The following is a 23,727-nucleotide window of genomic DNA, read 5'->3' on the forward strand; positions in this document are numbered from 1 at the left end:
TTCTCAGCTGGAGACAGCTGAATGCATTTTTAAAAATCTAAAAGCAATGCTTTCTAGCTACTGAGAGTGGCTGTAAAAAGTAAAAAGAGAAAGAAAACAGCTCTCAAATCATTTCATAAAATGTGTTGTTGTGCAATTCCAAAGGGGAGCTGTGTTTCTGTCTACAAAAATAGTGCAAGGAAGATGCGTTCAAAAATTGGCTTCACAAAGTCGACATAGTTACAGCAGAATGCACTTTATGCTACCGAGGGTATTTGGTTAAATAGGAGAGGAGAGAAGCCACAAGAAGCCATGCAGAAAGCAGAAAGCATAACAAATGAGAAACCAACAACAAAAGGATGCCACAAATCTCATCTTTTCTTTTTTAACTGAAAAAGATTTGTCCCCAGAAATTCCAGTGATAATAGCTGAAGTTCTGTAGGTTTACCACGGTATTTCTCACCATTAAATGGTGCAAGTCAAGGGTGTACAAACAAAATGCTTCCAAGAAATTGCAGGCAAGAAAAGAAAATTCCTATGAATGAACAAAAGCAACTAGCATAGCAGAAAACATTTTGGGACCAAAATAACCAGAACATGTGAGTAAGGACTCGGATGGTATGCAGATGTGGTTCCCCTATCCCAGCTGGATCTGTTGCCACCAACAAGGGACACAGGGAAATTGTCCCAATAACTGTGTGACTGTTATGAGTGACAGAGAGGGAATTAAGCATGGCTTGCTTCATTTTCACAATGACAATGACAAGACAAGTGAGGCAATTGCAACACAGATTTCCAACATTCTACAGGAGAATGCTATCAACATTAACACAGTGTCATCTTATGTGCTGACAATGCCTCTGTAAATGTTGCAAAACACAGGTCAGTGTATCTTATATTAAAGCAGTTGAATAACCACCAGTGGGATGTGAATACCATATAATCTACAATTGCCTCAAACATGGGATGCAGGGCTGGTCCAAGACATATGGCCACTTAGGCAAAACAAAAAATGGTGTCCCCTTGCCATGGACACCTCCTCCTCGCTGCCACTGCCTGAAGTGACTGGAGGCAGCCCAGGGAAGCCCCTGTGTGCTGGAGGTGGCAGGGGAGAAAAAAGGAGGCTGGAGAAGAGTAAGTACAGTGGCAGCACCACTCTTCTGAGGTGGCGGACAGAGGCAGATTTAGGGGAGCATTATTGGCACAGGGAACCAGGCCAAGAGGGCGCCTTCTTGCCTGCTTCCCAATGCCTAGTTAGCACTTGCCCAGCTTGGGGAAGGAGACAGGAGGGATCTAGGACTATGCCAGAGCCTCACACCTCCTCCCCAAAGCCCAGCTTCGGAAAGGCATCACTTAGCCAGCTTCGGAAAGGCATCACAAGGCTGGTGGTGTGTGTGTCAAATTTTGGTCTCACACAGGACGTCATATTAAGGTGTGCCACTGGTGGCGATTGCAGGCAACAAGAGCCCCTCACAGCTGTTCTCAGCCTGCTGCCTGAAGCAACTGCTCCACAGAGGCTAATGGGTGGGTCAGACATGGTAGGATGAAGACTTTGAATTTTGATGTAGAAGCACTTGCCCTCAGAGTATACAGTGATTTTTCCCTCTTCTGCCAAGAAGATAGAATCTTTTACAGTACGTCCTTTTTGCTTTCTCAGTTTGTAGAAATGGAATGCTCTCAGAGTATACAGTGATTTCCCCCTCTTCTGGCAAGAAGAATCTTTAAGTCCTTTTTGCTTTCTCAGTTTGTAGAAATGGAATACAAACATGTGATTTGGCACATACCAACAAGGTATTTGTCACTTCTACCCACTGTTGAATGCCTATCACACTTTTGGCCAGCATGGATGGCGTCCTTCTTTTCAGTGATGGAAGAAGAATGTGCAAAGAAGAATGTGTGGGGAGCATTCAGTGAGGGAGCACACAAATCTCTCCCTCCTTTTTGAGTTTGCTTTCAGCACAATCTGAAGAGAGATGTTCAGGATGCTGTGAAGAAACTGGATTGTAACAAATGTCAGCTGCACAGAACGCTATGATGCCACAGAAGGAGAGAACACAAATTCTATGGAAGATTGTTTGGGGCAATTGCTTCCCATCTGACAGCAAAAAAAAATCTGAGAGACAGGAAGCAAGATATTGACAGGTTGCTTTGAATACCTGGAGAAATAATATGATGCTGAGACATCCCTTAAAAAAACAAAACAAATATTAGTGCTCTGAAATGGGTTGATTTAGAGACTCTTGCTAGAGGGATAGACGTTGACAAGCACTGTATGGCCAGATGGGTACATGAAGGGGCTGAGGCTCATAGAGCTTTCCTGTAAAATTTTCTAGCGAACTCCATGAGTTTACTTCCTTTGCCTTGGCAGGAGGAAGCTGTAACACCACCTAACTCCTTCCTGCCTGGGCAGCCTCCTCTTTCCTCATCATGCCTCCAAGGTGACCACATGTGCTTGCCTGAGCTGTGCAGCTCAGACACCATTTTTAAATTTAAACTTTGTACTTTTGTAATTTAGATAGTAGCTACAAACCTGCCTTCATTTTGCTGCTGTAATTGCTACTTCAAGACCTAGATTATGTAAGTAAATACTACTATTACTTCTTCACAAAACAGAATGTGTGTGATTGTTGTTTTTGAGGAGGAGAAAAGGGAAAATCCAGTCTGCCTTAAAGCATCCTGGATTATTGTTTCTAGAAGGTTCAATCAACCTTGTCCTAGCTTCCAAGTTTAAGCTGGATGGTACTCTGCTGATCTCACTAGCGGGAGCAAGGAAAAATAATAACTAAATATCATATCCTCTCCTAGTGTCTAAATCTATTCCTACAAAAAGGAAGATATTTTCTCAAAGGAGCCGAATATAGATCAGAGATGGGTGGAGGTTTTCAGACAAATGTCAAAGGGTAGTGGCAACCAAGTGAAGAAAATGGTCTCTTTTACATTTTCTATTCTGTATCTAATGCCTACCATAAGAGAGTTTTCAGTTTGATGGCACTACTATGGACCAAGGACATAAAGCAGCTGAGTAATAGGAGTTGTGAAGGCCAAACTGTAGGTTCAAATAAACATTAACATGACTGGTGCAGAATTTCTTGAAAATAAAATAAATTATTATTATTATTATTATTATTATTATTATTATTATTATTATTAACAACAACAACAATAACAATAATTTTGGCTTCTTAAAAAAGAACCTGGATCTGCTGAAAATGGAAAGAGGCCAGCTCAAATAATAAGTTAAAAGAAGGGAAAGACAACACAGCTTTAAGGTGAAAATAATATGTTAAATTTTAAGCATTTCAGTACGCAAGTGTCATACCCATTAGTCCTAGCTGCAGTGAGGGAGAATACAACAAGCCTAGAAGGCTGACAGAAATGGCCTCAGAGAGTGTGGCCACATTTACACCACATTTTTAAGCATGATGATATAACTTTAAATAGCCCTGGCTTCCCACAAATAATCATGGGAGCTGTAGATTGTTAAGGGTGCAGACAGTTGTTAGGAGACTCCCTGTTTCCACCCTAGAGCTGCAAATATCAGAGTAGTTTAATCATAGAATCATAGAATCATAGAGTTGGAAGAGACCACAAGGGCCATCGAGTCCAACCCCCTGCCAAGCAGGAAACACCATCAGAGCACTCCTGACATATGGTTGTCAAGCCTCTGCTTAAAGACCTCAAACCTATCCATTCTGGAGGAAATCAGCAACCCCTCTTCACAGGGAACTCTAGAAACTGTAGCTCTGTGAAGGAAATGGGAGTCTCCTAAAAGCTCTCTGCACCCTTAACAAACTAGGGCTCCCAGAATTATTGGAGGGAAGAAGCCATGGCTGTTTAAAGTAGTTTCATAGTGTTTTAAATGTATGGTGTAAATATGGCCTGAGTGGTTTTCTGAGGAAATCTGCCACGCTCCCTGGGGTTTACTGTTTAAAGATGAATCGAAGGGGTCAGACTCAGTCTATGAATTGTAAGCAGCATTTTCAGGAGTAAAGCAACATGCAGAAATTCAATCTCGGTTGGGGGGAAAATATCCAGGCATTTCCTCAGCCAGAGTTGGCATCCCTGGCTGTAAGTAGGAAGCAAAGCAGGTAGGATGTTGGTGGGGCCCATTGACTCGAATAGAGTACCTTCCACAGCTTTCTGTGTGTTGCCAACAGGCAAAATACCTCTGCCATTGTATAATTCAGTGTTTCTATAATTCAATAAATGCAGGCTGCATCTGCCATTTCCACAAGTGGTAGTTACCACGAGGAGCAATCAGCAGGGCCCTTTCAACATCTCCACAAACTGCATAAGGACTTCGGATGCAAACTAATTCAAAGGTACACCCCCCTCATTTTTCAGATTAAGTTCTCTTATTATTACTGTTCCACCTCTCTTCCTGCCCGCAAAGAGCTGAAATGGAAAAGGTCTAGACATGGCAACAGGAATAATCAGAAGAATGTAGGACAAGGTGCATTTGCACGTAAGAAGAGATTTAAGGAGTTGCGGTTATTATTCTCTGAGAAAAGAAGGTAGTCACAAGAGGGCTGGATAAAATAGTTAAATAAATAAATATATGCATGCCCTGTGAGAACTCTTATTAATTCTGATCAATAATATGAGGATCAGAGGCTTTAGATCGCTAGCTATCGGGTGTGTTTTTGTGTGTGCCGAAGAAATTCAAATTAAAGCTGAGCTGCAATAGGGAAGAGGTCTTTTTTTTAACATTCTTGTGCACCTAGAAAGTGTCCCGTTTCTCTCGTGAGTGATTGTTAAAGGAGGGAGGGCACTTCAAGGATGTTGCTAGATGATAGATATAGATAGATAGATAGATAGATAGATAGATAGATGATAGATGATAGATGATAGATAGATAGATGATAGATAGATAGATGTGTGTGTGTGTGTGTGTGTGTATTCACAAGGGTCTCCCCATTGCCAGGGCAACCAGTTTTTTTTTGGGGGGGGGATTGCTGCAGAGCAACAACCAATCTGCTACAATAAACTTGCAGAGAACGGGGAGCATCAGACTGAGTGTTTCAGCTTTGTTGGCTCTCAGTGATGATGTCATTATCATCACTTGGCCAAAAATAGTTGGATATGTACCTCCATGATAGGATTTTAAAAGCATTGTTGGTAACCCTCTGTCTTGGGAGACAATGGAGGAGTGTGCCTTTGTGGGTGAAGTCGAATCATTGGAAGGTTACAATGCCTACTTTGGCTATAGAGACCAATATAGGAGAGAGATGTTTTGTTGCAGCTGGGGCAGATGAAAGTTGTGCTACTGCAGGTACACCAAGGTGTTTCTTCTCTTTGCGCTCTTCCCAGTGGTCATTCCTCCTCTGGTCACTGCTGTGAATACACAACCTGACTGTCTGTCTCCAAGCACTGTAGTCATCTGCATGGGATTCCAACATGGCTGGGTTGATGTTGCCAGCCTTCATGTCTTGTTTGCATGCATGAAAAAACAGATGCCTTTGGGAAGCGTACAAGCAGGACGTGGGCTCAAGTTTACTCTCCCCATGTGTGAATCTTAACTACTTTTCCAAGGCATACTGCCTCCGACAGTGGAGAAAGTACATAGCCGTTATAGCTAGTAGCCACTGATAGCCAAATTCATTGAAGGTAACACCTCCTGGCAAATAGAAGGGGAAGAAATGGAGGCAGTGAGAGATTTTACTTTCTTGGGCTCCATGATCACTGCAGATGGTGACAGCAGCCACGAAATTAAAAGATGCCTGCTTCTTGGGAGAAAAGCAATGACAACCCTAGACAGCATCTTAAAAAGCAGAGACATCACCTTGCCAACAAAGTCCGTATAGTTAAAGCTATGGTTTTCCCAGTAGTGATGTATGGAAGTGAGAGCTGGACCATAAAGAAGGCTGATCGCCGAAGAATAGATGCTTTTGAATTATGGTGCTGGAGGAGACTCTTGAGAGTCCCATGGACTGCAAGAAGATCAAACCTATCCATTCTTAAAGAAATCAGCCCTGAATGCTCACTGGAAGGACAGATCCTGAAGCTGAGACTCCAATATTTTGGCCACCTCATGAGAAGAGAAGACTCCGTGGAAAAGACCCTGATGTTGGGAAAGATGGAGGGCACAAGGAAAAGGGGACGACAGAGGACGAGATGGTTGGATAGTGTTCTTGAAGCTACGAGCATGAGTTTGACTAAACTGTGGGAGGCAGTGGAAGACAGAAGTGCCTGGCATGCTCTGGTCCATGGGGTCACGAAGAGCCGGACACGACTAAATGACTAAATAACAACAACAAAAGGCTAGTCGATAGCTATGAGCTCATTCACGCTCAAAATAGCCTTGTGGAATGACTCCACTGTGACTACACCACTTCAAATTTCAGTTGCATATTACAGGTATAAGCCCTTCTTTTTTTCCAATAGAGCACAGTAAGAGCCTCTCCAACCAGGGAACTAATTACCTAAAGGAGTTGTCACAGGTGTAGTGGTCTGAGGTTACAGGGTGTTGAAGATATGTTGCCACAGGGTCCCTGTTTCTAGCATCCTAGAGCCACCCAATTGGCATGAAATTGGAGCTTTTTAGCCACTTAGGTCTTCTCACCCTTTGTGTTTCTTGGAGCCAATCAGAGTGGAGGGAGGTGAGTCAGCCACTGAAGAGTGGCTCCTGGGGTCACTCTGGAGAAGGTGTGTGGAAGAATACCCAGGAAGAGCTGTTCCGTATGCTCCAAAGTTAAGAATTTAGGAACACTGAAAGCACAAGATGCTTCACTTTCAAGAACATAGTGTGCAAGTTTTTTTATGTAGAGTGGAACAATTTAAGTGCAGAGAAAATAGTAGATTTAGCTGAAGGTAGCACAAACAGATCTGCAATTATTGTTGCAATGCATACTATTATTATTAAATTGTATAATCTTAGAAGGGTGTGTGTATGTGACTAATATGAAGGGATTTGTAATTGCCTTCTGAGAGTGATGGTCTCATTGCGGCTGGAAGTCTTCAAGGTGAGGCTATTAGTTGGAGATGCTCTAGATCACCAAAGACCCCCTCCAATTCTCTGATTCTACTTGGAAAGTAGCGCGAACTCTGATGAGCTAGTTCTAACACAGCGCGAACTCTGATGAGCTAGTTTTCCATATGTAGGGAGTCCTATTTATTTCAGGGGGTCCTATTTACCATATGTATTTATAAGGGAGAATTTTAGTGTGCAATCCCACAAGAGGTGGAGGCTGGCTTATTAGGACAAATGGGGTTTTGCCCCATCAAACTCAGTGTGCCCTCAGTCAGCTTCCATCAGCCTTCCTTCTTATGTATAACCAGTTCAGTGGCAGCACTGCCTGTCAGCTTCCTCCTCTTCTTTATTCTCAGTGTTTCCTTGCAGGACTCAGAAGATAGGAGGAGGCCTAAACTAGAATTTGATGGCTGCATGTGCCATTGGCTCTTTGGTTCCACCTACAGTTGGTCTCCCTGCTTTCTGTTTATATGGTCAGCAGCTGCTGCCACCCAACAGCTATATGAAAGGGTGCAATCCCGAGAGGGTTGCATCCCATGGTTATTTTAAAATTTGTTGATTGGCTATGTGAACATAAAAGGGCACTTCCTTGACTGAGAGTTGCCTTGTTTATCTCATCCTTGGTTTCTCCTTATGGTTCCCTAAGGGACTGCTTGTCTTATTCTGACAAATGCCTGGTCTCTGAAGTTACACCCTCTCCCGATAGTAGACACAAAGGGCAGGCTGCAATTACTGAAGCTGGAAATGCTTTCTGCACGTAATTGGAAGCAATCTTTAAAAATTATGCTTTGACATATTTCAGGACAGATCTAATATTGAAAGGAGATGTCAGTGTCAAGTCTACTGGTCTGGGCCTCAGCCCTGGCTCAAATGAAAGCCCTTGTATTCTCTCACTGCATGGCGAAAAACTACCTTTTCTCTCCTCACTGCTCCCTCCTGATTAGCCCATGTTGCAGCTGGTCTTTTCTGAGCTTCCGCAGGCTCCCCAAGCTAGCTCAGAGCTTAGCTACCTAAGGAGCTTGGCAGCCAATTAAGTGCTTAAAGCGGAGCAAAGCCAGTCCCGGGACTTGCCGAGAAGGACAGAATCCTGCCGTGCCAAGGGTCTAGCTGTTGAGCCTCCATTTTATCTTAAGAGAGCCAACTTTCAGTCTTGGAAAAGGAGGTAATGAGGGGCTGCAGCTATTACCCTTTCTCACCTGGAGCTGTGTGCAGCATAGAGGAAACTGGAGAGAAACCTCTCATCTGCGATGATAAAGGGCTGCCCAACACCTGACATTGCAAGTTCGAAACCGAAGTATGTTTTTTGTTCTTGTTTTTTTACTGGTCAGGCTTATCAAGGTGGACTGACCCACCAAAATCCCACATGCACACAATAGCTTCCACAGTCCATTCTATCATTTTGGTATCCCTAAAGTCTGCTGGGATCTCCTTTCTCTCCCAGATTTTTTTAGATGAGCTTGTGAAGTTGTTGTGTAAGTTCAATTCCGCCCACTTTGAAGACTTTGGCAGGTTTCCCATCAGGTCCAGTGGTTTTGTTGTCTTTCATTTGGTTAACAGCTGTACACAACTCTCCTGTATTTGGAGATACTGCAAGCTCATCTCTAATTTGTTTTTTGCGGAATTTGTGAGAGGACCTCAGTAGTTGCAGTTAAGGAGATCCTGGTAATGTTCTTTCCAGCACAATGCAATAGCTTCTTTATCTTTTAGAAGTGTGGTACCATCTGTGTAGAGGACATATGCCATGATTTATTGGTCCATAGATGGTCTTTGTGGCTTTAAAGAAACTCTGTGCATTATGAGTGTCGGCTAAGTGCTGGATCTCTTGAGCATTTTTTTATCCACCAGGTGTTCTTTAGTTCTTTGGTTCTTCTTTGAACCTCAGCCTTAGCCTGAGTTTTTTCTTAGTGGTGCAGTTTCCATCTCTTTGCCAGATGTGAAAGGCCAGGAGATGTAGCATGTTAATGGTGCCGAGAATTGTTAGAAGTACTCTAGGAAGAGAAATGGATTGATGAACCACACTGGGATTTGTAGTTCAGGGAAGGGAATTGTTGAAATACCGTATATAAACAAAGCTTTGGGGCCTTCCATAGTGATCTGGTTAACCACTGTGGGAATAGAATGCTGGGCAAGATGTTGTCCATTGGCCTGATCCAGCAGGGCTCATCTTATTCTTGTAATAACTGTAACCTGCCACTAAAATTAGGAGTGGCAAGATAGACTTAGGAATTGGCTCATAATCAGTATGATGTGTCAGGCAGTGCTATAGCATTGGGGGGCATGGGGGCAGTTGCTCCAGGCACAAAATTGTTAGCAGCACAAGATTTCAGCAACCTGTGCTGCCTCACTACAGCTGCGTGCTTCCATCACTGGGCTCCATTGAAAATGGCTTCTCTATGTGAACCAGGAAGTGACCTCTCCAGACAATGGAATGACTCCCCCCCCCCCATCTCTGCAGCTGTGATCTTCTGGATGATGTGGACACCATTAGGCAGTTAAATGCACATGCATACTTTATCTGGTTCCCTCCCTCCCTCCCACCCACCCTCTCTGTGCAGCCCCAGGAGCTGGCAACCCATGGTATGCCATTGTTGTCAGGGCAGAGCTGTGTATGCTTTGGATTCTTCTCTGGACTGTTATCTGACCTTCCCACAAAAGGCTGCCAGTGGTCATTCCTTCGCTACCTTCCAGCTCTTAACTGAGCAAAGACTTGTTTGTTCTCTGGGGTGGATTTGACTATCTCCAAGGTTAATGGCTGTAACGGATATTACATCCTTCGAGGGCTGTATATCTGATGGATAATGCTAATAATACACAGCTTCATTTGTTTTTGATAATAATGCAGGTATTTTGCACTTTGCAAATGCAAAGAACTCGTCACCTGCATGCTAGCTCAGCAAGTTTTCAAGGGCGACAGCTTCCCACTTTGCTCACCTCAACTTTTACCCTTTTGTGTGCTTGTGTAAATATGTGTGTCCTTGGGATGTTTTCCCCACCCACCCACCTCACGGCATCCTGGGCAGGAAGAGCCACTGAGGCAGCATCGGCAGTTAAGGCACGCCACCTGTTTGGAGTTTCTGCATGAATTTGTATTTCTTCATTTGCCCATTGCTTTTCCAACTCACTGAATTGGCAACAGGCATTTCACTCTCTTGTCGTTGGCAATTCAAGGGACAGCCAGGCAGAATGTTTCTCTTTCCCAGTAACAGCCCAGGCAGTAGTAATAAACCTCATTGCTTAGATGAAAAGGGAGCTCGCATACTTTATTTGTTCTCTGTCAATCTGATACCGGGATTTCCCTTGGGGAATTAAGGAGGCAGTCAAATTTGCATCACAAGGTGCTTGTCTAGAAACACAGTTCCGTTTACTCAATTCTTCTGGTAGATCAGGAATGCATTAAGCGACCCTGTTATAATAATGATAGGTCTCCCTCAGAGGAAGTCTTTCAGCCAGACGTTCTCAAACTGTGTTATATAGTGCATATGCATCTATAGAATTATTTGCAAGAAAAGGGGAGGGTTACATCTCTCCATGTTTAACTGAGGACCAGAGACATGTGAGCCCCCTCCTCTTTCCCCACAATGAAATTGTGCTTGAACACTTGAAAATTGTCGAGAGGATTTTTGAGTGTTCAATATGAACACTCGGAAAACACAATTTGGCCGCAGAATTCCTTTCCCCACCAGTTTCCCCGTTCCAAAAAAATAGTCCTAACTTTGGAGAATCAGGGTGTCTATCTATCTATCTATCTATCTATCTGTCTATCTATCTATCTATCTATCTATCTATCATCTATATCTATCTATCTATCTATCTATCTATCTATCTATCTATCTATCTATCTATCTATCTATCATCTATCTTTCATCTATCATATATCTATCTCATTATTATGGTTGATGATAGATAATCACAAAGAAACCTTATACAAATAAATGAAACAATACTAAACAAAATCAGACAGAGAGCTATAGCAATGAAATTACTAATTGCTGCATTGTATTATAGAACACAAAGCATTGCTTTTATGTATAATTTTTAAATTGACACCATTACTCCCCTTGTAAACTACCGTTGTATTTTGTTTTTCTTCTGGTCTATGACCGTAATAAATTACTTTCAACTTTCATCGAAAACAAAATTGTAACTTTGTTGATATTAATCCATGGTGAGTTTTACTGGTGAGAGCCAGTGTGGTGTAGTGGTTAAGAGCAGTAGTCTCGTAATCTGGGGAACCAAGTTCGCATCTCCGCTCCTCCACATGCAGCTGCTGGGTGACCTTGGGCTAGTCACACTTCTTTGAAGTCTCTCAGCCCCACTCACCTCACGGAGTGTTTGTTGTGGGGGAGGAAGGGAAAGGAGAATGATAGCCGCTTTGAGACTCCTTCAGGTAGTGATAAAATGGGATATCAAATCCAAACTCTTCTTCTCTTCTTCTTACATGCAGCAGCACAAGATTTAGCCCTCTGGAAAGTTATGGAAAGGGGCGAGTAATAAGTAGTGGAGGGCTCTCATCACTTGCTTATACATGTTTCTGTAGCCCCATATGTGTGCATGGACTTTGCAAAAGTATGAAAGGAAATGTTCCAGTTATACTCCTATCTTTCCAATATATCTGAACTTCCCCACAGCTCCACTTCATGCACATATCATTACCATTAGCTTACAAAGAACGCTGACATATATTTGCTGGTACACCTCAATTACACTTATTCACTCTAGCTGCCATGAGATACCACTTTAAAGAAACTTTAAAGTGTTTTTCTCTTAAACTAATAGAAACTGAATATCTCTTTTCTTTACCGAAAAATACTTTGCCATTTATCTTCTCCTAGCTCCTTAAGAGTCATTTTCTCAGCTGCATATTAGCAAACGGTTCTTCACAAATTGAGCTGTAGTTCTGATAAAGTTGTGATAAAAGGGTCCAAACCTATGACACCCGCCTGATGCCTTGCTTCCTAACCCCTTGGTGCATCTGTATTAATTATGGATGGCCACAGTGGTGACCAGTGGTGAGAGAGCGCCACTTCATTTGAGTTGAGAAATAGGGGCTCGATGTCAGTAACTGCCTGATCTGCATGCATCTGTCCCCTGTAGTGAATCAGGGAACTGCAACTGGTATCTCCTTACTTGAAGAAGATTCCAGACTGACTCTACCCATCCATATTGGCCAGTGGAGCCTTCTGGGCAGGAAGACTCCCTGTTTCAGCTGAGCCATGTTTGAGTAACAAGGTATGTCTGAACTCTAGTGTGATCTGGCTTGCAGTCAGTCCTGACTGCTGGCTTGTTTTTTGACCGTGCTTCCTAATTTGTGCTGTTTGGTTCTAACTTTTCGCTTGTTCTTTGATCCTGCCTTCTGGCTTGTCCTGTGGTCCTGCCTTGCTCATTAGTTTGATTGGCTTGATTCATGCTTAGACTCAACTGAGATTTCTGGTTTATTTCAGCCCCCCCCCAAAGGTTGCAAGCCTTTGTATGGTTGTGCACAACTTTGGAAGCAAGAATCAACAGTGAGCACCCCCTAGAAACAACAAGAGGGCCTGTGCAGCTCCACTGTGACATGTGGGTGGAGAAAAGGCCGCGGATAATGAGAAAAGTAGAGCAACTGGATGGGTAGGATACCTCACGCTTCCAGGATCACCCCCTTGAAAGATCTGAGTAAAGTGTGGCTATGAGGAGCCAGAATTCTGGACTAAACTTGTGGCGGTAGTACACTTTACCAGATGTACAATGGACTTTTAGAAAGTCTGGAAGTATCCAAGGTTTGCAATTCCAGCCTGACCCTCTCTGCCTAACTAAATCACTCTTAGGCAGGCATAGGGAAACTTGGCCCTCTAGAAGTTTTGGGACTACAAATCCCATCATCCCTGACCACTGGTCCTGTTAGCTAGGGATGATGGGAGTTGTAGTCCCAAAACATCTGGAGGGCCAAGTTTGCCTATGCCAGCTCTTAGGCATCTGTTATACCCTTAGGGACTGTCACATGTGGTCAGGAGAGGATAGAGTAGAAGTTGTTGGAGCTCTGATTAGATTGTGGCTGTCACCTTTCTCTCAAAATGCCATGTTCTTGGAAGCGCTCTAGGGGAATAATTGGTAGCCATTACAAAAAAAGAAAAAAAGATGGCCCCACTGGTTGGACCCTGGCATTAAATATAGGGGCTGATTCCTGGTTAAAAAGTAAGTTGCTTTTTAAGCTGGAGCAATTAATCATCACATTTTTAGAACAACTGCTTTCTTGAAACATAATGAATGAAGATATCAGAAAGACAGTGTGTACATGCACACATGCTTCTTTTGAGAATCAAGCCCTCTGGGGAGTTTGGATAAATGTCTAGTTTCCCAGGGAATATAAACGAGCCTGGTTTTAGAAAGCTAGCCAAAGGGGATCCAAGCCTAGAGACACAAGAATTGAGCTTGAATCTGTCTTACTGTTGCAACAAGGTTATGATACATTTTGCTTCCAGGCAACCACAGGTGAATAAACCTGAAAAATGGATTAGTCTTTGACTGTAGGTGGTGAGAGAGGGAAATGCTGTTCATGAAGAATAATGATCCGGGTCAAAGTTGCCTTTATGTCTCTAATTTGCTCCAAGTCGTGGCCTTCTGTGCCCCCAACCACCACAACAAAAAAAGAAAGAAAGAAAGATCTACATTGGTAATATTTCTTACATGTCAGCTCTGCCCCCCCTGGGTTAATGCATTCCACAGTCTTGTTGTTTACTTCTCATTAAGCTAAATGTTTTATGCAAATCAGCTGACATAAAGCCAGACGACCAATCTAGAAAGGCTGTAATTCCATCTGATGAGTTCATTCAAATGAAATCTGTACTTAATTTCCATAATTATGCTCCCCTATTCTCATAATGTGAACTGATTGCTACAAAAACACAAAATAACTCAAATGCATTTAGATTTAAAATATGAAAATGATAAGTCCCTTTGGGCACGAGAGTTATGTTTTACAAACAGTTTCTCGGTATTCTTGCTCCTTCTTTCATCCCCCGCCCCTTGCCTAATAATATTTCTTCATTGAAGGCTGTTTTAGATTTGAATAAAATGGACTTTTGATACACTTTTGTCTTGGCTGAATAAGTGGTGTGTGTGTGTTGCAGAACCATGTAGGAACATGTGCAATTATATTAATGGGTTATGTTGCGTCGTTTGGAGATTACTATCTGTGTAGCCATAAGCTTAAACCAAGAACAAACTGAGTGGGCTACAACTGACAAGTCCTAAGTAGTTTCTTAATTAGAAAATCAACCCAATTAAGCCACCACTGCATCGGTCAAAGCACATAAGAGAATTAATGCAGCTGCTTCTGGCTGGACTCTAAAAACCCAGCAAAGATTACAGTTTCTATGGCTGTTTCTAGGAACCTTCAGTGATGTTTTGCTCAGCTTGCCACAGCTTACCCTAATGTGCTCTGAGAAGAAGGATATTAAAGTGTGGTTCTTCCTTCCCCTAATGAGTTGGTAGCTCTTGTACACTAAGAAGGAAGTTATTTCTTAATCCTTTCAATATTCTCAAAATAGTACCCAGGTGTTAGTTTGTCTGTGAAACTTGTGATGTTTCTAAGGATTCACCCCACCCCACTCCCAGAATTGTACACTTCAAAAGTAAGCACATGAGAAGAGCCTGCAGTAGTATCATGTTCTTGCCAGTGGCCAAAGGGGGCCATGGAAGCTCAATTCTTGGCAATATTTTTGGGCAGGCAAAGGTGTACAACTCATACCTGTGAAACACTTGAACAGCAATGTTCTGTGTTAGCTGTAGTTTAAGGACAGTCTTCAAGAGTCCTCCTGCACTGCAATAATCTAGCATGAATGACAATGGTTAGGCCTTTCATTGTCCAATAGTAGAGCTGAAGCTGATAGAAGGCACTTGAGGCCACATCTTCTACCTGGGATTGCGGGAGTGGTTCTGGGTACCAAATTGATCCAAATTCATTGCTGATTTTGCCATGATCCAGCAGACTCCAGAATCCAACCATGGAGCCACAGCACGGCCATTACAGCTGGTCGCCACTGAGTAGCTCCCTTCCATGAATTTGTCTAATCATCTTTTAAAGCCATCCAAGTTGGGGCTATCACTGCCTCTGTGGGAACAGGTTTGATCGCTGAACTATGTGCTGCATGAAGAAGCACATTCTTTCCTATCTTGAATCTTCCAACATTCAGTTTCCTCAGATGTCTATAAGTTTTATTGTTATGAGAGAAGGAGAAAATCTTTTCTCTATTCACTTTCTCCATGCCATGCAAAATGTTATGAACTTCCATCATGTCATCTCTTAGAGGGCTCATCCATACTTCCTTTTGTGCTGTGTTTCTAGGGACAGGTCTAGGCTTTAAGGCTCACTATCCAAGTTAGTTAGTTAGGTGCCCCAGCAAAACCTGTGTTTTACTACTGAATCAGAGCAAATGGCAACTGAGTTTTCTGCAGATTGCTGTTTGCTCCGATTCAGCTGTAAAATGTGTGTTTCCCTGGGGAAAGCTCTTGGGCAGGCATCCTCAAACTTGGCCCTCCAGCTGCTTAGAGACTACAATTCCCATCATCCCAGACCACTGGTCCTGTTAGCTAGGGATGATGGGAGTTGTAGTCCCAAAACAGCTGGAGGGCCAAGTTTGGCTATTCCTGCTCTAGGACAAACAACAACAACAACAACAACAACTTGATCCTTGGAAAACATGGTGCAAAAGGAAGGCAGCCCTTACCTGCCTTTTCTCTAAACTGAAAAATCTCACAAAGTCTCAAATAGGTGGAACCAGAGCCAATGACAGTTAGAACCACCTTCTGACCACCTTCTGCCCTAATGGGCCAGCCTCCACTGCTTAGAAGGTCCATAGGAACACCAACAACAACATAAGGCTTAGTGTGGCACCAAGAGGGTATAAATGTGGGTGCCGGGCAAGAAGCATTATGCAGAACATTTCATAGCCATGGGCCACCACCTCCCATGTTACTTCAGAACACTGATGCGTACAGGATCATTGGCCCTGCTGCTTTCATAGTGACTAGTTATTCTAGATGAACGGATTCTCTCTAATTCAATTAGATTAATTCACCGAAAGTGCCTAAGCTCAAATGTTCACTTCCGAGCTCACTGAAAGGCAGAGATTTGTAAGGTTGCTCATAGCCATACGGATTATTAACTTTGCATGCTCCAATCAGAGCTTAACAGAAAATATTGTCCTGTAACCCATATCCTGTTAATTTTTACAGCTGAGAGAAGCTCCTTTAAGAAAGCGAATCGCTCTTGAACGCAACTTAGAAACAATCAAGCTCCGTTGGAGTTATGTCTCGCAGCGGTAGTGGAGAGAGCTAATGAAACCAATTGGAAAGTGATGTCATTTGTTCTGAAAAGTGAGGGTCATTGCAGATTTCTTCATCTGTTGGAGTGAATGACCCGATTTTAGAAAAGACGAGACCTCTCTTAGAAACAGCATCCTATATTTGCATAACGGGCTTTTTCCCCCACTCTGCTTACGTTGTTTTAAAGCAGTTCAGATGTGAGTTAGCTATTTTAATGCATCTCCTTTTCTAAAGTGGCAAAACACAACAATTACTGAATGGGAAAGAAAAGGGCTAATTCTCAGCAGATCGAATGTTTATAAATGCCAAGCCTCTCTAGCCTCACCGTTGGATTGGGATCAGAAACAAATGGAGTAATTTCCCCCACAAATAGGGAAATAAACCATATGGGGTTGTATCCAATGCTAGTCCTACTCAGAGTAGGAACACTGAAAATAATAGGTATGGCTAACATAGGTCCATCTGTTTCCATGGGTGGTCTCTGAGAAGAATTTAGTTGAAAAAAGTCATATGGGTTTTAGCCAACTAAGTCCTACTCAGAGTAAAATGAACCTAAGTTGGCCAGTGGATCTACTCTGAGTAGGACCAGCATTGGATACCACCCTCTGCTTGTCTCTGGCCTTTTATTGAATTTGGTCAGAAAACTTTACTTTCACATTGTAGTAGTCCTAGGGAAAACTACTTCTTCTAGGGGCCTTGAAGTCTAGTGCTGGAGAGGAGAAAGTAGCCCTTGATGCATAGAATGGGTAAGCGATCTGTGGCCCGATGTAGCCTTCAGGAGCAGAATGTTAAAATGGCACCCTGCGAAAAGCCAAATTTTGATACCCCCCAAATGGATCTTCTCAATTATGAATCTTCTCGATTTTGCACCTCCTTGGCTCAGAACCCTGTGAGGGGCAACCACCTGCACCACCCTAAATTCAGCACTGTAACTCTCTACCTAACTTTATGTAGCCCTCTAAGCCTGTAAGCAAGCAGTCTTTGAGTCATGTCAGGCCCTGAACAACCTCAAACCCTGTATCCTCCACTGAGGACCTAGACCTCTCAATGATGGAAGATGTAGAGGAGCTTATCACTCTTATGAAACATCTCTTATCACACAACTGAAGTCTCACATTTGCCAAGACTGAACTCTCCCTCCCTATCGCTCTGGCCTTCTCAAAAAGGGGGTGGTGGTGGGGTGAATGTCAGACAAACTTTAATAATAATAATAAAAACACAAGGAAAGTACATGTTAGGGCTACAGGACCTGACCTCAGTTTGACTTTGGCTTTGCTTTCCGTTCTCCTCTTGCTACCATTTGGCAGTAGTGGGTATGGACCTAAGCCTGCAGTTGACTCCATTGGGAAATCAGCCTATCCTAAGCTTACAGACTAATAGCTAACACAACACTCTGGCAAGCATGGTCTGTTTCTGCCAGGAAACCCATTTGGTAGGGAGAGGGAGGGGGAGGGCAGAAAGAGTGAAAAGGCATGGCTGCCCACTGCTGGCTTTGACCCTGTGCACAGCTAACATGCAACTTCTGAGACATTATCCCCAATAGGGAAGTTAAAAAAAGGTAAAGGACCCCTGGACAGTTAAGCCCAGTCAAAGGCAACTATGGGGTCATCTATGGGGTCAACTATGGGGATCTGCCGTTTGTCCACAGACAACTTTCTGGGTCATGTGGCCAGCATGACTAAACTGCTTCTGGTGCAACGGGACACCATGACGAGTGCCAGAGTACACAGAAACACCGTTTATCTTTCCACCGCAGCAGTACCTATTTATCTGCTTGCACTGGCATGCTTTCAAACTGGTAGGTTGGCAGGAGCTGGGACAGAGCAATGATACTCACCCCGTTGCGGGGATTCGAACTGCCGACCTTCTGATCGGCAAGCCCAAGAGGCTTTAGACCACAGCGCCACCCGCATCCTAAGGGAATGCAGCCTTCCACAGAATTTGGTTGCCAACACTGTAGCAATTACATTCTCCTGCCTTATATTATGTAAGCAAATATTTACAACAGACAACAGGCAGTGCTTACTCACAGAGTGCATAAAATTTGCTCCTGCCATTCGTTACTTATCTTGGTGGCTTTGTCCTACCTCCTCTGTCAGAGAGGTGGTCAGGGGCAGTTGCTAGGGACTGTAAGTGGGGAGAGAGGGCTGTTGAGCTCAGGTCCTCTTTGTAAGCTTCCCATGTGCATCTGATTAGCCACTATGGGAACAAGGTGCTGGACTAGATGGGTCATTGGCCTGATCCAGCAGGCTTGCCTTACATCCTCCTGTTCTTGGCTTTGAATTCTGTGCAGAATAAATGAATACCAAACATGTCTAGGTGATAAAAAGCCTGTGATAGTAGAAAGGACAGGGTTCGCACAGTGATCTTTTGGTATAAGAATAGCGTTGTTACAAGCCGTGTCCATATTTTCATCTGTTAAATGGTGATGGGTCAGCCTGCCAGCCCTGCTCTTTCAAGATGCAGCTGCTTTCTCTGCTAGCCTGTTTTAGGGAAACCAAAGGACAATCCTTTGCTGAGATTACCAAGAGCAGTTTTATTTTTAAAAAGCAAGTATCTTCCTTTCATCTTCAGAAATGTGACAAGGCCAACACCATAAGCTGGAATGGCTTGAGCAGCTGACCTGAAAAGCTGCTTATTTTCCAGTTTAAGACACCTAAAGTCCATTCAGTAGCTTTGCTGTCATTTGTCTCCAAGCGTGCTTTCACTCCCCCGGATTCTGAGATTACACTTTCTCTGGCTAAGTGCCTTAAATACAACATCACACGTGCACTATCAAACATACAAATTGCAAATCTCCTCTCCTCCCCAACCTATTAATTTTCTGTCATTAATTTTCTGTCATTCCCTCCGCCCTTGCTGCTGCCACCACACACCCATTTCTATCAAATGCCATGACTGGAGAGAATTCATAAAATATAGATCAAAAGATTGAGAGTACACCTTTTTTTTTAACGTTTTCAAATGCATTATTTTATCATGAATTAATAAACAAAGAGGAAACATATATCAGAAAGTTTGCTTTCATTCCATAATGCTTGGAAAGGGAAATAAAATAGAATTTCCATATTGCCACATTTGCACCATACATTTAAAGCTTTATTATGCTACTTTAAATAGGTATGGCTTCCCCAAAATAATTTGGAGCTTTAGTTTGCTAGAGGTGACAGAACTAAAATTCCCAGAGTTCTCTTTGAGAAGGATTGATTGCTAAACTGTTCTGAAGACTGTAAGGGGAATAGGGGTCTCCTAACAACTCTCAGCACTCTTAACAAACTACAGCTCCTAGAATTCTTTGTGGGAAGCCGTGGCTGTTTAAAATGGTGCTATAGTGCTTTAAATATATGGTGGGATTGTGGCCTTGGGTGAAATGGCAGAGTGTTTTGTCAGTTCTGAACTTCCAGTCAATAGCACAAGGTGGTCTATCATCTCCCAAGCGGGGGGAAGAAGCAAGCTCCTCTTCGATTATTTCTTTTTCCAGCTCTGAGAAGAATCGTTGGATGTATTAAAACTCCAGGTCATTATTTCATCTGTCCTGATCAGTAGCCAGAAACATTCTACTTTTATTATTATTATTTGAATGGGTGTCAAGTTTCACACAGTGCAACATCCTGAGCGGATATTAACATATGAATGTTTTGCCACTGTGTCTGGAATGGGACTTGGTGCATAATGAGGCAGAAAAGGTTGTTCCTTCCTAATAAAGACATTTTAGCCTGTTAGGGAGAATTCATTACATAGAGGAATGCTGTAATATGGAGAGAAGAATTGCCTTTATTGTACATGTTTCCAGATGAGGAGACAAGGCTACATTTAAAGGACATTCTCAGTCTTTGGTGGTACAAGAGTCACTTTCTTTTAAAGGTCAGGGTTCAGCCCTGCTCAAACCTGGTAAAAGGGATTCCCTTGAGGAGGATCAGCATCCTCCAGCAAAATCCTTGCACTGCCAGTGACCCTGAGGAATTCACTGTTGCTGCAAACTTCTAGCAGTCCAGCTGCTGGACCAGTGGTTTTCACACCAGTTGCCTCCTGTCTCCTCCCTTCATCTCCAGAGGAGACAGCAACTGACACTGGAGCTCCAGGGCTGGCGATAATGTGCGTGTCCATTTGCATAAATCTACCTTTTGTCAGGAGTGCGTGCAGGAGCCAGGCCCTGTGACCAGTAGGGATTTACAGGACTGGGGCCTTCCTAAGTTTGTTCTGGAGAGGCAAGGCACAGGTGAGGCCGCTTGGTAACTCACTGCACCTGGTGGCAAGAGCCAGGAAGGGATATAAGGTCAGCATTTCCCTTCAGCTCTTTGCCACAGCAACATGTTTCCTGCCTTGCTGCGTTTGGCTTCTTGCTTCCCGACCCTCAGACCCCTGGTTTCTGGACTCTTGTTCCTGCTCCCACTCCACCATCTTGCCCCCGGTCCTGACATCCTCAGCCGGGACTTTGATTGCCCATAGACCGGACTGTGACACCTTTCCTGCAGGACTACTCAGAAATATTCACATGCAGGCATCTGCCTGGGACAGAACCTGGCTGAGAACCAGGAAGGGGTTGAGCCTCCAGCTCCCAACACCTCATCTTGAGCCAGACCACTGCTGAAGCAACAGCTCCACTGGGGCTTCCTGAAAAACTCCTGTATATGTACATATACATATATATATATATATATATATATGTATATGTAGGTAAAGGTAAAGGTAAAAGACTGCTGGATGTTTAAGTCCAGTCAAAGGCGGCTGTAGGGTGTGGTGCGCATCTGGCTTTCAGGCCGAAGGAGCTGGCGATGGTCTGCATACAGCTTTCCGAGTCATGTGGCCAGCATGAATAAACCGCTTCTGGCGTAACGGAACACTGTGACAGAAACCAAAGAGCACGGAAATGCCATTTACCTTCCCACTGCAGTGGTACCTATTTATCTACTTCCACTGGCGTGCTTTCAAACTGCTAGGTTGGCAGGAATTGAGACAGAGCAATGGGAGCTCACCCCGTTGTGGGGATTCGAACTGCTGACCTTCTGATCAGCAAGCCCAAGAGGCTCAGCGGTTTAGACCACAGCACCACCCGCGTCCCATGTATATGTAAGCCCCTCCAGAACTGGGAAAATGGGCACCCCTCCACCCGAACAATTGCATTTGATCACCCCATGTGCCTGGCCAGGATTTTGATGGTAATGGTCAAGCTGAAGGAATACTTAACAGGAAGCATAAGCTTTGGGGAAATTACATATCATCCAGGCCTGGAGTCAGCATGTGGCAACAGCAGGCAATGCTTGGGGACCCTGCATGCTGTCAGGTCCCATCACTGAGCCCTAGCATTGAGCTGTCATTGGTACCATCCTCACTCCACCTGCCAATGGCCAGCATCAAAGCATGAGATTTGCCACTCCTTATAGTAAAATGGGGGGAAAGAAAGACAGACAGTGCACGTGTCTGCTGTGCTACAAGGCAAGCTTCCCTGGGGGCTTAAGGAAGGCCCACTCACTTAGGAGAGAGTCCACCGTGGGCCCTATGTAACGAGTTGGCTCTGATATAATCCATCTATATTACAGACTTGAAAATGCAAGTTAATTCGGCCTGTGCAGGAATCAAGAGCTTGGGGTTCTGTAGAAGCTGTTGGACTCTTAATTCCCAACAGCCTCAGCTAGCATGATTAGTAGTCAAGGACAAAAGCACCTGGGGTCCAACAATGTCTGGTGGGCCACAGATTCTCCATCCCTGGCCTATGCATTTGTTTTATCTTGGGTTGCTAAACCTCCAAGCCTGATTTGAAGTCCCCAGGTTTACCTGCCCCCATCCAGGTGGCACCGTGGCAGATGGAGGGCTTGAATCTCCAGGTGAGTGAGAGTGCCTTTAATAATAATAAAATAACCGAGGTGACATAACAAGCATCGACTGTCTCTGTTTATTTTCTGAGCTATTACTCAAGGATTGTAGGCCTGCCTGGTTTATTACCCTCCTTCGGTGGTCCTCAATCTAGAGCTGAACCACCCCCATCTGTGAGTCATCTGTTCTACAATGCCCTTAATTCTAACACACTGTGTTACCCATTTTCAGAAATGGACATGCACAATAGCTCTGCTAATGGGGGTGGATAGGAACGAATGAATTTCCGAAGTGGCCTAAAACAGTGCAGAAATGAAAAATGTATTTTCCTCTCTGTAATACTTCTCAGTGTGATGGCAGACTTGGCCTCCACACTATTGTGCTGGGATTTCACACATGCCGATCATACTCATCTCTCCACATGAGCTCATTACTGGAATGGCAGAAGAACTATGGAATTTAATCTCCAGCCTCACAGAGATAAACCCCACTCTTTGTCTGCATCTGTCTCCAGGTGAATGGTTATTTAATTTTTTAAAATATGGTGGGGAGGGCAGGGGTGAGGCGGGTGGCATGAAAGGGTGTCAGAAATGACTGCTGCCGCTGGTTCACATTGGTGTGTTTAGGGGTGCCTCTTCATTGTTCTGCCCCCCATCGCTTTGATGGATCCTCTATGGGAGAAGCATTATGTGTTTGACATTGTGGAGTCTGAGTCTCGAAAGCTGATGCCTCTGCAAGAGAGGGGTAATAAAGGGGGATAATAATCACAGGCCAAAAGGCTGCATGATGACAGATAGAGCGCACACATGCTGTGCTGTGGCACATCTCTCCACAGGCAGGTTCTCTCAGACCCCAAGAACTTTGCTATGCTGCGACTGAGATTTGAAAGACACTTTGCATGGTGACATGCTAATAATTTTAAAAAGGGAAGGGAATGGAATGCAATATTCCATCTGACATGAAAATGTCTGTTCCTTGTCCTTGGGACAATAGATGCCAATTAGATCTGAACAGGGTAAAAAACTTGGAGTCACCTATATCATTATGAGGTTTGTTCACATGTTTCACTGAACTCAGAGGTCCAAGTCGTCTCAACACACCAACAGTTGTTTACGTGAAAGAGTGTTCACTTGCTAATCTGTTCAGTTCAGCTGTTGTGCACACAGGTAAACAGGCTGTACACTTATTGAATATTACATGTAAATAACTATGCATGCAAAGCTCAGCTATTTGTGTATACAAATACCCAGATTATACACTCATGGAATGTAATAATGTGTGAACACCCCTAGGTGCTCCTAGTTTCTCTGGTGGTGACAAGTTACTAGGGTAACCTTTGCGTAATTTAGAAATGTAGAAAAAGATAAGAAGCATTCCTGTAAGGATTTTTTCTTTCATAACACTAGAACACATGGACATGCAATGAAGGTCAGGACAGAGAAAGAAATGTACTTATGCACATGGCACATAGTTTAACTATGGAACTCGCTCCCACAGGAAGTAGTAACGGCCACCAACTTGGATGGCTTTAAAAGATTATTAGCCAAATCCATGGATGATAAGACTATCAATGGGTACTAGTCTTGATGGCCATGAACTGCTTACATAGTCAGAGGCAGCAATGATTTTGAATACCAGTTGCTGGAAACCACATGAGGGGA

This window comes from Podarcis erhardii, assembly GCF_964252035.2.
Source record: "Podarcis erhardii genome assembly, chromosome: 7".
NCBI lineage: Eukaryota > Metazoa > Chordata > Lepidosauria > Squamata > Lacertidae > Podarcis > Podarcis erhardii.